Source organism: Amphiura filiformis, chromosome 8 (assembly GCF_039555335.1).
Source record: "Amphiura filiformis chromosome 8, Afil_fr2py, whole genome shotgun sequence".
NCBI lineage: Eukaryota > Metazoa > Echinodermata > Ophiuroidea > Amphilepidida > Amphiuridae > Amphiura > Amphiura filiformis.
The window spans coordinates 38,811,533-38,826,803 of NC_092635.1; the positions used below are offsets into that span (position 1 = coordinate 38,811,533).

Here is a 15,271-nt window from a genome sequence, read left to right on the forward strand (position 1 = left end):
TTAAGCATTAAAAACAATATTCAAGTGTATTTCAGCACCAACCGACTATTTGTTATTTAAATTACTTGAGTGTTTGTCTTATTTAAAATTCTTGGACTATTTTACGGTACATAAAATACATTTTATTTGCATATAGACTTACATTCTTCGCGTTCTTAATCGGGATTCAATTACTCTTAGAGCCAACAAATTTCTATTGTGATAAGGTATGCTGTGTAAGTATATAGGTATTCATGCTTAAATAAAAATCCACGGGTAGGCTACTATGCAAAGAAGCGCATAATGTATTTTTTAACTATTTGGTTCGTTTAAATTCTATATTTCGTCTCACATGCATTTTTTAACAGAAATAATTAAAGAAGATCTGAAACGATGTACACTTATACATATTTAGGACTTCTTTTGGATTGTTAAGTGGCCTACATTTTCATTAGGCTATGAATCGACGTTTTTATTTTAAAATGGCAATTCGTGATCCACTGCCTCACCCCCCCACTTTTCTCAAAAAAAGTTGAGATTTTTATGCCACTGGAAACCTCTGGCTACATAATGTTTATGTACCAAAAATGTTTTGCAGATTAATTCGTTCAGCAAAAATATCGTCAAATTTGAATTTCATTCTGGTATACCAGAACGAACGAAATTACAACAGTGGCATATGGAGCAGTGTAATACACATAATTATGCATAACTCGCAAACGCATAATCTGAATCAACCGAAATTTTGGGAATAAGCTTTTTTCGTGGATATCTACAAAAATAATGTCATAAAAAGAGGATGCTAGGATCACGAAATCCTCCTTTAAATCGATGTAATCTTTACATAATAGGTAACACTAACACTTGGCCGAGAAGCCAGAAAGAGCTCAATTTTGAAACAAGGTAAATACATTTAGGGAATGTATTTAGATACAGCAAAGTAAAACCCAGACAAAAAAGGAACTATTCAGATATAATTCCAAAGCCATGTGCCTTATATGCTCACTTCTAAATTCGGCATATAATGACAACAACAACATCTTTGTTCTTGTAGCAAAGAGCTTTCAACCATTTCAGTTGCGGTTTATTGAGAATACTTAATAATAGTTTGTGTAAATATGTATTTTAACTATTGTAAAAGAATTGTGTCAAATAACAAATATTGTTTTTCGCAATATTTACGAATGAAAATCTGATCAAGACACACACAAAATAATAGGGTAAGAAGAATTTGCCGATAACATGTTGATAGACGTGTTTCGGCTAGCTCTTTCACCCTTTCACTCCCATAAATGGTCCGTGATTAAGGTGTTGAAACGCAAACATGTTTTGAAAGCTACCGACATTCTGTCACATATAAATACTACAATATTTTGTGTAAATATGTTTTTAACTATCGTAACAGCATTGTGTCAAACAGCAAATATTGTTTTTCGCAATATTTTCGAATGAAAATCTGATCAAGACACTTATACAAAATAAAAGGATAAAAAGGATTTGCCGATAACATGTTAAATTGATAGACTTGTTTTGGCTAGCTCTTTCACCCTTTAACTCCCATAAATGGTCCGTGATTAACGTGTTGAAACGCAAACATGTTTTGAAAGCTACCGACAATCTGACACATACATATTATCAAAAGATGTGATAATATTTTACAGGTCTTATACTTTTATTAATTTGATATATTCAATCGCAGACACGCATTAACACACGGTCTACTGCCTTACATAAAATATTGTGACGACCTGTGACTTTTCAGTGGTGTTATTTGTCCGCCTTGACTGTTGTCGGAAGTTACGATAACATCAATAGTAACAGTGGGTAATCATGTAATGGTGAATCCAACGGACGAGGATACAAAACACATCAAAGATCAATAAATGATACAAGAGGATACCTTGAATATATGAACAACTGGGAAGAAAAAAAGCAAGGTACACCAACTTGACGTGGGGGAACAAGTAAAATACAGACTAGACAGTACATAAGCAGACATGAAAAACCAAACAACCAATGTAGGCCTAAAAACAGGCAAAGTTCGATGGCCAAAAATTGCCAATTCCAGCTTTTGCACAGTGATTTTCATCACTTGTTCTAGTGTACTTTTTCTTCTAATGCCTATTTTGTCCCCCGCTACGTACTGTCTAGTCTGTATTTTACTTGTTCCCCGCGTCAAGTTGGTGTACCTTACTTTTTGTCTTATCAATAGTAACATTTATTGCAATATTTTCATATTTTTGTAAAATAACATCACCATATAAAAATTATCTCTCCATGGTAGGTTCTGATACATTTAGCCAAAAAAGAAACATTCTCTTTTAATAAACGTCATTTTACGAGCAAAATTGTATCAAACCCTTGTTTATCCCAGTCATTCAGGTACAATAATACAGACTACTCAATCCCTCTATTCAAATCAAAAAAATTATAATCGACAAAAGACATTCGCTAGTCGCATAAACCACCTTCGTCAAACCTAGTCAAGGTATATCATTTTTCAAATCAAGAATTAATGGTGCATTCGTAGTTTCAGCGACGTTGATACCTGTCACACCATGTAGGGCGAACCTTAATAACATCATGGCTTATCCATCTGCCAGAGACAACTTTTGACTTCAACGTCTCCAAAATGCCGCGATGCCACCACAAGAGCCATCTGCACCAGAGATCAAATTACACTGGCTCCCCTGCTCTACGTTTGCAAAGTCTATGCACAATCTCACTCCAATGTACTTATTATTGACTATTTCACTCACAAATGTTCCTGCTCGACCTGGTGATTCCACTTGCTTGGCAGTTCTCAAAGCAAGTAACACTGCGTTTCGTGAAAGGCGATTTTTACATCATATCTGCTCCATCTTTGGTATTATTTTAAGGGTATAAAATATGGATTTCAAATCTGGAAATCTCAGAAAGTTATTTTGTCAACTTTATGCTCATCTTGTGAGAGCAGGTCATTGCGAGTTCAGGCTCGTTATATTCATGGCGATTGAGGTCAATGTCATTCATTTAGAAATAGCATGTGACGAAGTTGGAATTATTTCCTTAAAGGCACTATTAGCGGTTCTTATTTTGTTATTAGATTTCTTTTGGTTTTCATTTTATTTTTACATGTACTGTATAGGAAGTTGGAACTCAGCACCTGATATTGACCTAAAATACCTCTCAGATATATTGATCTTTTTACTATGCGTAATATACTACTTTTTCTAGATCCCTTTTGGCTTGGTTGGTCCCCAAATAGGAAAACGAAAATAATTTCCATCTATGGTTGAATGCGCTCAAATGAAATGAGCTGTGTACAATAAGACCAGGGATCGATATAATGGGATAGGCATCGTAGTATTACGTAACACACCGAAAGATGTAGTTTAACTCTAGACAATAGGCGCCATATTGCAGGAGGGTTAGAGTTCACAGAGGAAACGTTAAAGGTTAGTAGATTAGGTCACCCAGGCACATCACTAATGTGTTTCACGAGTTGTAATACCGACAGGTAAAAACATTGATTTTGTAAAATTCTCCCGATTTTTAAAATTACTAAATAAGGTTAGTACTTCAAACCATTCTTTGATGAATCTATGCAATATGACGGTAATTTTTGAAACATCTAAGAATCAATCTTAAACATCTTCATGATATTCATTTTTTGCGCATGGTCAAAGCATGCTCTTGCGCTATCCACAGACTATCCGGTGGAAACTTCAAAGCAACGATCATGCGTTAATATTTACAAAATGGCGAATGATGTAGTTTAAGTCGAACAATAGCGTGACCGGCGTGACGTAGTTTTTGGCATTGTTCCTATATGCACTTTCACCCTCCTGATAAGACATAGGTTGAATGCAGTGTATGAACACTTGGTTGATTACTATAAACGTGAAATATGGCATTTAGTGATTAGGTAAGCAACGTCAGGGGCCAACTTCTTCACAATTTATGACAGCTTCGTATTTTTATCGATCGTAAAGTACAAGAGCAGCATCCAGCTATCTCTATATCTACATTCAAACCCATCATTCGTGGTTTTTATATTCTAATAAAGTAATAAACAGTTCAAAAGTATTTAATTTGTACTTTCATATTGAAGAGCAAGAAACCGCGTTACGACTTCCATGTGGCAATTAAGAACAAATCTGTGATCTATGGATTTTCACAGTTAAAGGCGTCAACACACACTATCACTGACTATAGGTAGATTATTGTATAACAAAAGTGGGTTATATATAGCAAAATTATACATTTGGCACGTTCACCAAAATTACTAATATCGTTTGCAAACTGGGTTTTGAAACTAGGGAGTATGTGATTTATGAGACGTCTCTGAAATATGATACTGTTATGTGACATGACGCTTCAAGAGTATTTGATATCAGAGTGCCCCGGCCCCGAACTGATATTGCTATAAATCCGTATAACATTAATTAAAATGCGACAAACACCTTAGCGCCCTACAACACAAATAATCTGGTGTTAAATGAGTCCATAGACGGAGGAACGACGTGCTATTCAAGATCTCAAGAAGGAAGAATCTATTCTTATCTTACCAGCAGACAAAGGCAAAGCAACGGTGCTTATGGACACTACTGAATATGAGGACAACATTCATGAAATGCTAACGGATGAACGCACATATGAACAGTTGTCATCTGATCCCACTCAACGCTACAAAAGAGAACTGGTAGCCATTCTTAGTAGGTTGAAAAAAGATAAGAAGATTGAAAAATATCAATATGATCTTCTGTTCCCAACGGCGGAGAACATACCAAGAATTTACGGCACACCTAAGATACACAAACCTGGTAATAAAGTGAGACCAATAATATACTATACAGGGACTATAGGCTATCAAACATCTAGAGCCTTAGCGGACATTCTGTCACCTTTGGTGGGAGGAACTGAACACCATGTCACCAACTCTAAGCATTTAGCGGAAAGTCTAGCAGAAGTCATGATAGAGGAAGGGGAAATCTTCAACTCGCATGACGTCGTCTCACTTTTTACAAACACGCCAATTGATGAATCGCTTAATGTTAAAGCTACACACACAGACCAGTATTTAAATTTTGCTTCACATCACCCTATTCACCACAAGTTGGGCGTGATCCGCACATTATTGGACAGAATGAATAGTGTTATATCTGAAAAGGAGGACAACGATCAGGAAGAAGGCAAAATCAAGCACGCACTTAAACAATGTGGCTATCCCGAGTGGACTTTTAATCATGTCAAACGCAAGATGGATAGTAAACAACAGGCAACAAAGCCCAGTAAGAACAAGAATTCCACAGAAAAAAGCAAAGGACTTGTTATAGTTCCTTATGTTGAAAACATGACGGCGACAGCCACTCGTATTTTTAGAAAACATGGTATAGCCACTGCGGTACGTCCCTACACCACATTAAGAAAAATGTTGGTTCATCCAAAGGACAAAAGAGACTCCATGAGTACTACGGATTGCATTTATGAAATCCCCTGTGAAAATTATGACAGTACTTATGTAGGAGAAACTGGGCGTCGCTTCGAAACAAGATTGAACGAGCATAAGAAAGAGACAGAGAAAGTAGCGCGTAGTAAAGGAACTTTTACTCGACAAACAAGGAAACAATCGGTCGGTGAACAGTCCAAATCAGCAATTGCGGACCACGCCGTACAACAAAATCATATTATCAATTGGAAAGATGCCCAAGTCCTCGAGAAAGAATGTAATTCGGGAGCCCGCCGTATCCGTGAAGCAATTTGGATAAGGAAGAGAACACCAAACACCATGAACAGAGACGAGGGGGCCATTACCTCAGTCATGTGTACGACCCACTTCTGGGCGCTGGTGCGCCCTCTGTTGGTGTACAGAAGTCGGAAAAAACATCACTCTGAAGATGACCATCGTCCAAGATGGTCGAAACTGTCAGGTCAGTAAAACAAATTGGTTTTGTCAAGATGAAATATTGTATTTGAGTCCATAGACATTAATAGAGATTTAATTTAAGTGTTTTCTATTAAAGCATTGAGATAATCCGGTTTCATTACTCGTTGACTGCCGATAAAACGCCCAATAAAGACTTAGTCACCGGACCGCGCCGGCCAGTTAAAGTACATGCCCTATCACACCACTCCACACCATACATAAATTCTCCCAGTCACATTTCCTAAATATGAAATTAAAAAAAGTCAAATTTTAATTTACTTCTTTTAAAGTTTGGCAGAGGCGGGGTTCGAACTCACGGCGCAACGCTTAGTACTGATGAACCTAGCGCCTTAGACCACTCGGCCACTTGTCTTGTTGTTATTCATTTGAAACTTATTTAAAATTATAATCGCTACCACGTGACAAGCAAAGACAGAAAACGTATTATATTTTGGAATTTTATCATTAATGTGTATTATAATAGAGCTACCATTATTTATATTGTTGAATTCTCAAGCGCATCATTTCGAATTGGGTTTTTATTCCTAAAGCCCGATACTGACTCCACATGTACATTTTAATTTCATCGCGGGATGCTGAGATGTTTGAAAAGCATCGCAGCATCGCATACCGTTGCGATGTAGAGTCTTTCCTATTCAGAGGAAATATTGCAATTACACACCTTATTGCCTTTTAACAATAACCAATGACACTAGCACGTAATTCCAGTCAAGCACCAATCTTTAATCCTATTGTTGAAGAGGATAATAAGCTTATACTTATGTATAGCATTCGTAAAAAGCTTAAGTCTTTGTTTGCTTTGGTTAAGTCCTGTTCAAGTGGTGGATTAACCAACAATTAACAATGAGAGGACATTCCTGAACCTCGTTCAGTTGGCGATGATTTGAAGTGACCGCCAATTATGACCATTTGATATTTAATAGGGGCCTACCAGCAATGTGGAAAAAAGAAATAATGTAGTGCCAAAATAATGTACCCTTTTACGGAAGGAGCAAAGTTTAACAAGTTACAACTCCGCTTCTGCAGTACGAATGTCAGCGGCGAATGTCAGGTTATTATTTCCCAGTCTTGAAAAAAATTGCAGGCAGAGGTGGGAATCGATCTCGGTACCTCCCGGTTAAAAAGCACTGTGCAAAACCACTAAGCCAACTAAATATCTGTCGTGAGATGCTTGACATTAATCTTTGATATTGCTGAATGGAACAAATCGCGGAATTAAATCAGTAATAAAAGAAGTAGATTCTTATTTAGCGGCCAAATTGGATAAAAGGGGAAATATTTGTCCCTGCTCTAAAGAAAATATAGGTTAGAAAATTATCAAATAAATTTAAACTAAAAATTGAGACTTTATATTTATTTATTTCACAAGGCGGCATTTTCACAGACAAACACTGTATATGCTAAAAACTCGACCCTTATTACTAGATGATGGCATAGCTCAGTGTTAGAGCATCAGACTGGTAATGTCAATATCGTTGGTTCGAATCCGCCTGCCAGCAATGGTTATTATGATTTTAATGCTACGCTACAATTTGTTCATTGTTTTTCATTTATTTATTTATTCATTCATTCATTCATTCATTCATTCATTCATTCATTCATTCATTCATTCATTCATTCATTCATTCATTCATTTATTTAAATAATTTGATATATTTGAAAGGGGTATTTGAGCAATTTGAAAATGTTACCCCCGTATAATCATATGGGGTCATTTTGAACCCACCCCCTCCCAAATTGCCAAAACCTATGAGTTTAAATCATACATAATGATCAGTACGTCAATCATGAGTGAACACCGGTTGGTCACTGCATTTATTTGGGAATGGGTAGGCACTGCAGCTTGATTCACCATCCACAACATGATAATGTGTGCACATGCTACATTATATACACTTGTAGGCCTATGTTGTTGTTGGTGCATAAGTAATGGGCCTTGCAATTGAAATGCCTCAAGCTTTTAATCCGATATGCAGATTATCTATTTGTTTTCATGAATTGGAAGACATTCTTTGATGTATTACTGAGCTCAATGATCTGAAATTACTGGAGTGTGAGGTCAGCATAGTATTTTATTAACAGAAAGTATAGAGGCCTTGCATGAAATTATCGATTGGCTCCAAACAAAGGATTTGAGCCGGTGTCCTTCACCGTAGTTTATGGCGGAGTGCAGTCCATTCAATCAAATGTTGTCATCAACCTATTTGATTGCAATCATGCTTTTGTTGAATGCATTTGAGTAGTCCGCCATGTTTACGGGATGATATGTCACATGCAAGGCCTCTATTCTCCAAATTCATTTCCTAATGTATGTGAGAATGATACAATAATGACATGATGAACATAGTCATTGATGCATCAGTTTTAAAATAGACTAGGCGGTTACCATATTTGGCGGTTCTCGGCTGGGCGCGATTACCAGGCTGATGGTGACATGTCCATATGACAGTTTTTACTAATTTGACCTCAGATGACCCCTGGCGACCCCAAAATGACCTTCCAAAATTTGGCTCTAAATGTTGACTGTACCCACCAAGTTTCATGCCCATACGACAGTTTTAGTAATTTGACCTCAGATGACCCCTGGATGACCTTGGATGACCCCAAAATGATTTAAACTTATAACTCTAAATGTTGACTGTACCCACCAAGTTTCATGCCCATATATGAGTTTGTACTAATTTGACCTCAGATGACCCGTGGTGACCTTGGATGACCCCAAAATGACCTTCAAAAAATGTTGTTTTAAATGTTGACTGTACCTACCAAGTTTCATGCCCATACGACACTTTTTAGTAATTTGACCTCAGATGACCCCTGGGAGCGGACCCAGGTGTCAGATGACTTTAAAACGAACATAAACATCTTCTTGACAGGACAGAACTACACCCACCCACCGAGTTTGAGCCCCGTACGACCTAGTTTCATGCCCATATGACAGTTTTTAGTCATTTGACCTCAAATGACCCCTGGGGGGGGCCCCGGGGTCGGATGACTTAACGAACATGAACATCTTCTTACCAGGACGAACTACACCCACCCACCGAGTTTGAGTCCCGTAGTACCTAGTTTCATGCCCATATGGCAGTTTTTAGTCATTTGACCTCAAATGACCCCTTGGAGGGGGCCCCGGGGTCGGATGACTTAACGAGCATAAACTTCTTCTTGCCAGGACAGAACTACACCCACCCACCGAGTTTGAGCCCCGTACGACCTACAACGGCCTCACATTAGCAGTCACAGACAAAACCTAAATATATACAGAATAATATCCATTACTCGTCTCGAAAGAGCTCAAAATAAATAACTTCGAAAATTTTCTTGATGTCCTTTAACATGTTTCCATAGTTAACCATCGTTAGCCATGGATATCTATGCTGTAGAACTGACCGGTGACTAAAGCAGTATACAGACTTTTTATTGTACGTACAATATTGTATGTGCAATATGTACGTTATTTAATCTATTGCCATTCTATTTCCAGTAATGTTTAAGTTCTAACGAATGTTTGATGACGTAAAATCGATAATATATTTCTGCTAGATATTGTATGTAATATATTCTCGATTTTTCGTCATCAAACATTCGTTAGAACTTAAACATTACTGGAAATAGAATGGCAATAGATTAAATAACGTACATATTGTACATACAATATTGTACGTACAATACTCGGAGTCTGAAGCGCGCTTAAGTCCGATTTATTGGGACGTTTATCGACCATCAACGAGTAATGTCCTGGGAACTTCATGTTCACTGAAGTAGGCAATGGATTAGCCAGGAGTGGCACTTCATAACCACAATATCTATTACCGGAATATATTATTAGTTGAATATTAATTGTAATTCGCGATCAATGAACCACACTAAAAGAGTGCACTTAATACCAATGTTTTGATAACAGATACTTGATCTAAATACCATGTAACATCATAGCACATACCCATTTATATTCCTACTGACACATCATAACACCAGATAGTTTGTAATGTCTTAAATGAGCCACTTATCTCAAGGCCTTACTTACTATCAAGAGATTTCTTAGAGATGACATAGTATCAATACTTGACCATTCCCATCTTGGCAATTGCCTTCATCGTGTTACGCTACTTTGGATTCGAGTGGAAGTCGTGAAGGAGTTCCGACAGGCATTTCCCTCCATGCTTCCCAATAGATGTACTATGTATGTTTACGCATGTGACTTATTATACATTAAAGGTGAAAATACTGAGAAACCTGGTGAGCGTATTCAGTTTTAAAAGAATGTTGTGAGTATTTTCCTAAGGGCGTTAACTATTAAGTTAAACGGACGAAGGCAATGTGTAATACGTTAAGAAAAGAACAAGTTTCGTTGACTTGACACACATTTTGTTTGTTTTTGATGTTAAAGGAATCTTATCTTAGCTTAGCTTAGCTTAGCTTATCTTATCTTATCTTATCTTATCTTAGCTTAGCTTAGCTTAGCTTATCTTATCTTATCATTGTCTTTTCTTTTTTCATGTATCTAATAGTCCGTGTATTGTATTCTGATTAACGCGCATAGTTTTTCAAAATAAATTTAATTTTTGCTCTAACCGGTAAAATAGAAAATGTACAGAAAGTAGATATTAATATCAAGTGAGTCGTGCATATTAAAAAATTATCGAATTATTCAATACAAATACGACACCTTTAGATTGCTTTAAATATTTTCTACCATTCTTTGATGAAGTAGCCTGCGCGAACTTGACACAGTTTAGATCGTCTGTCCAATATAATGTACTCCTGTCAACGCAGGTGTATTGTAAGACATGGGAAGATAAATTGTTTAACCTAAGATTACTATATAGCTTATTCGATTTCACTGTCTTTATAAAATAGTACAAGACGAATTACCCAAAGATGTTTATATTGAACTTTATTTTTAGATTATTAAAACAGAAGACCTGCTAATGCCAGCTAGAAGGTTACAACCTTATTAATGCAAAATTAGCGGAAGCAATTCAATCTTCTACAGCAGGTGAGTTTTATTATAGAAATACCATGCAAAAGTGGTGAATTTAAAACAAAAACGTGTATTTAGAAACAATAAGCATACGCACGTTTCTTCACAATGACTAGCTTTTTAAAAATATGTTAAAAAGTATAAAGCTATAATGTCACATCGTCACACATATTACGTGGCAAATGATGAACAGTGTACTTCGGTTATATTTATAAATGCGCTTTTATAAATACGAACGTGACCAATGGGCACGACATACCAAGACCAGCAAGCATAACCAAATCCTCATGCATTGACACCATACAGAAAGGGATAGGAACTCTGTAGATAAATATCATCAAATTTAAGTATTAATTGAATTGCAATATTATTACACAATTTGCAATTCCGAATTTGTAATATGTTATCAAAAACAACATTTTGAAAGTATTTGAAAACGGAAAAAAAATATTCAACGACGGAAACGTTTACAATATAATCGCAAAGTTCATGCTCCATGATCTAACCCCGGAACAAGCCTCCACAATCTCACTCCCGATGACGTAATCGTGAAGAGGGCAGTATCAACCGAATAAATTTCCAAATATTTAGCGCTCAAATCGGAAACAATAGATGAATAGATGCAGCATCGTATTGTTACGTAACGTAAATGTAATTGAATATTAATAGATGATTGAGTCGACCGTACTGCAACTGACTCCGTGGCGCAATGGTAGCGCGTCTGACTCCAGATCAGAAGGTTGCGTGTTCGGGGTCAATGTTTTATTTTTTCCGCACTTCTATAAACAATGTTAAATTTTGAAGAAGTTACTTTTTATAATTTGTTTTTTGCTATGTCTTTTTATTTCAAAGATTGTAAACGATATTTTTTCTAGAATGTATAATGTAGTATAATATTTGAAAATACACTGTTAAATATAATACTATATATTGATAAAATTCAGCAAGATGAGAGCAGCATAACGGCATGAAAGCGTATTTGAGATCATGGTGTTTCTGGTTTACTACCATGTTGGTAAAAATAATAATGATTTGCGTAGTCAGCCTCATGTTAAACCCGGTGCAAAATGAAACTTCCAACTTTCGTCTGTTCCGCTTCAAATATACTAACTCAGGGAAGTATACGATCTATCCGAAAAAGACATTGTTTTATATTTGATTTTATATGCTATTGCAAATTCAGCGATATGAGCACAGTATAAGTGCGTGAACGAGTATTTTAGATCATGGGGATAATTTGGTTTACTACCATGCACTACAGGATTTTGTTGGTAAAAATAAAAATGAAAAATAGTGGTTTCCAATTTGTTTCAATAAGTTGCGTAGCCAGTCTCATATTAAACCCGGTGCAAAATGAAACTTCCAACTTTCGTCTGTTCCGCTTCAAATATCGTCAAAAACAATAAGAGAAGTTTAAGATCTAACTGAATGCAAATTTAAGTACATATCATATTACATTTAATGAAATAAGCTACCATTAACGTTAATTTTCATAATTATTACCTTTTCCTTTAAATATTATAGTACAACGTTATGCTAAACCATTTACATTAGCCTTTGCTTTTTTTGTAGACTATGCTGACACATTATACAAAGTACGAGGACTTTGGCTGTTAGTGAATAGTCTGTATCTATTTTCTAGTATGTGGTTACAAAGCAAAAAAGTCAAAGAAAACCAGGTCGCTTCAAACTGTGAGCATTGAACAGTTACGATCCTTACATTACTTACATTTGCTCTTTATCTTAATCGGTAAATCATCAATTATTTTCAAATCAATTTGTCAAACAAAATAATTCTTACAATAGCTTATATGAGATAAAGCTTTACCCATTGAGAATATGAATAGCAAACATGTCCCAGTAGCTCCCAGTGTCGAGATCTTATATTGGGAAAAAGCAACCTTAGAGCATTTCGGACACCGCACTATGGACCACAATGGCCTCACTACAATAACCTCAATTAAACAATCATAGTGCAAAATTTGACCTCAAGTTGCAGAGTATGAGTTTTTGTACCCAAATTGTCAAAGGTCATTGAATAAATGTACAAATGTATTGGTGTTAAAAAACTGCGCCTTGATAGATGAGCATGTTGTGGATCCTAGTGAATGACTTGTTCAAGCCTTTAGTCAAAAAACGTAGAATGATTAATTTGTATTTTAGTCCACGTGAATTTTGCCTAGGGTTATTCTTGAAATGTCGGTCAAACTGTCCCAGTATGTCGAGTCAAGTATTTCGGTGGTGGTACGTGCATACTTCAAAGAGGACTTCTGTTTATTTGTTACACTAATTTCCGCCTGTCACAAGTAAACACCTTACACTTGTTTTCCATAGAATTGTATAAAAGTATTACACAAAGCGTGCAATGTTGTATATGTATCACACGTTGTAAAAGCGAAGCATGATGCAGTCATGTCTACAGTAGAATTCATCTCGACCTTTGCAGGACTTAACCCCATTAAAAGCTATTAAACCAAGATAACACTCATTGAAACAGCTCAACTGATTAAATCGGATCTTCTCTGGTTGTGCACAAGTGACTGTTTTCATGTGCGATATCGCAATAAAGATGGTATTCATAGCTTCAGTTGGGTAACCGATTATAAAGGAAACGAAAGGAAACAATGTTATGTGTGGCTTTGTTCACGAAATCAGACAATGTCGTGCTTTTTGTAAACCAGCATTCTTGAAAATGAGCAACATAATGATTTTTGACTTAACACGGTTTAGAAATAATTTCTTCATATTTTTGGTGTTATCTGTCGTTTACATATCCTTCCTAAAACACCAAAGTACGAGTATTTCCAAACATCTAAATTTGCTAAAAATTTAGGACATGTTACAAAACTATATTGTCTAGAATTTTAGAAGAGTACTTTTAATATTGGCCGGTTATTTTTCACACAGCGACGTTAACTAGGCAATGTACTATTACCTATAACATTAACTAAAACACCAAAGTACGAATATTTCCAAACATCTAAATTAGCTAAAATTTAGGACATGTTAAAAAACTATATTTTCTAGAACTTTAGAAGAGTACTTTTAATATTGGCCGGTTATTTTTCACACAGCGACGTTAACTAGTCATATCCCCATACTGTTAACGTAGGGCTATTTGTAAAGGTCACGCGTCAATGGGAAAGAGCACTGTGTATTGTGTATAGGAAAACGGACAGTAACTGCAGTATGGAGAAGAATGTTTGACGTAATGCACGTGTAATTGAACATTAAAAGATGATTGAGTCAACCATACTGCAACTGACTCCGTGGCGCAATGGTAGCGCGTCTGACTCCAGATCAGAAGGTTGCGTGTTCGAATCACGTCGGGGTCAATGTTTTTTTCTGCACTTTTTGAACATTGTTAAATTTTAACAAAGTTATTTTGTATAACTTGTTTGTTGCTATGGCTTTTTATTTCAAAGATTTATAAACGATATTTTTCTAGAATGTATAATATAATATATATTATCCGAAAATACACTGTTATATCTAATACTATATATTGATAAAAACCAGCAAAATGAGAACAGCATAGCGACATGAAAGCGTATTTGAGATCATAAATGTTTTGGGTTACTATACTACTATGTTGGTAAAAATAATAATGAAGATTGGTGGTTTCCAATAAATATCGAGCAACTTATGTGATCGAATCTTTTTTTTGTTGATCAGGACTAAAGAGTAATATGTGTTTATCAATAAGATCGGTGTTGAAAATAGTGAGGCGGATAAGTGTTATAGATATTCCTTACTGGCAGAAATCTACAAATTTGTACATAGGACTGAATACTTCATATTTAGTGTAGCTTTAACACAACTCAAGAACTTTTGTAATGTCACCGCAAAACGATTGGTAAGCTTATTTGTTTCCGCAGGTTTCGGTAATCGGCATACCTTAAATAAACTTTTATGATTTCTGCCAGTAGAAAACATCTTATTTGTGGCCGTACACTACGAATGAGCCGTAAAGTCGGCAAATTGTATTCTGTTACAGTGTAAAATGTGCGTGAAGGTCGTATTCATAGGTACCTCAATTTGGTGCGACATGTTTCTCATTTGATAGCGTGAGTCAAACACCGTTCTATAGAATCCTTAAATAGCTCTAGGCTTTGTTTGCTTTGGCTAAATCCTGTTCAAGTGGTGGGTTACAAAACATTGTATTTTGTCTAGGTATGTATAACCAACAATAATAACAATGAGAGGACATTCCTGAACCTCGTTGATTTGGTGATGATTTGAAATGACCGCCAATTATGACTGTTTGATATTTATTACCAGCAATGTAGGAATAGAGACACATGTAGAACTGAAAAAAGATACCATTTTGTTGAAGGAGCAGAGTTCAACAAACCATAACCACGCTTCTGGATATCGTT

At 36.0% G+C, this 15,271-nt stretch overlaps 1 non-coding gene across 1 annotated transcript; it reads left to right on the top strand.

Annotated features, from left to right (window-relative positions):
• Positions 1–14,155: 14,155 nt before the first annotated feature.
• Positions 14,156–14,227, top strand: Trnaw-cca (transfer RNA tryptophan (anticodon CCA)). Its single transcript has one exon. It is a non-coding gene; the product is annotated as a tRNA-Trp (tRNA).
• Positions 14,228–15,271: the final 1,044 nt, after the last annotated feature.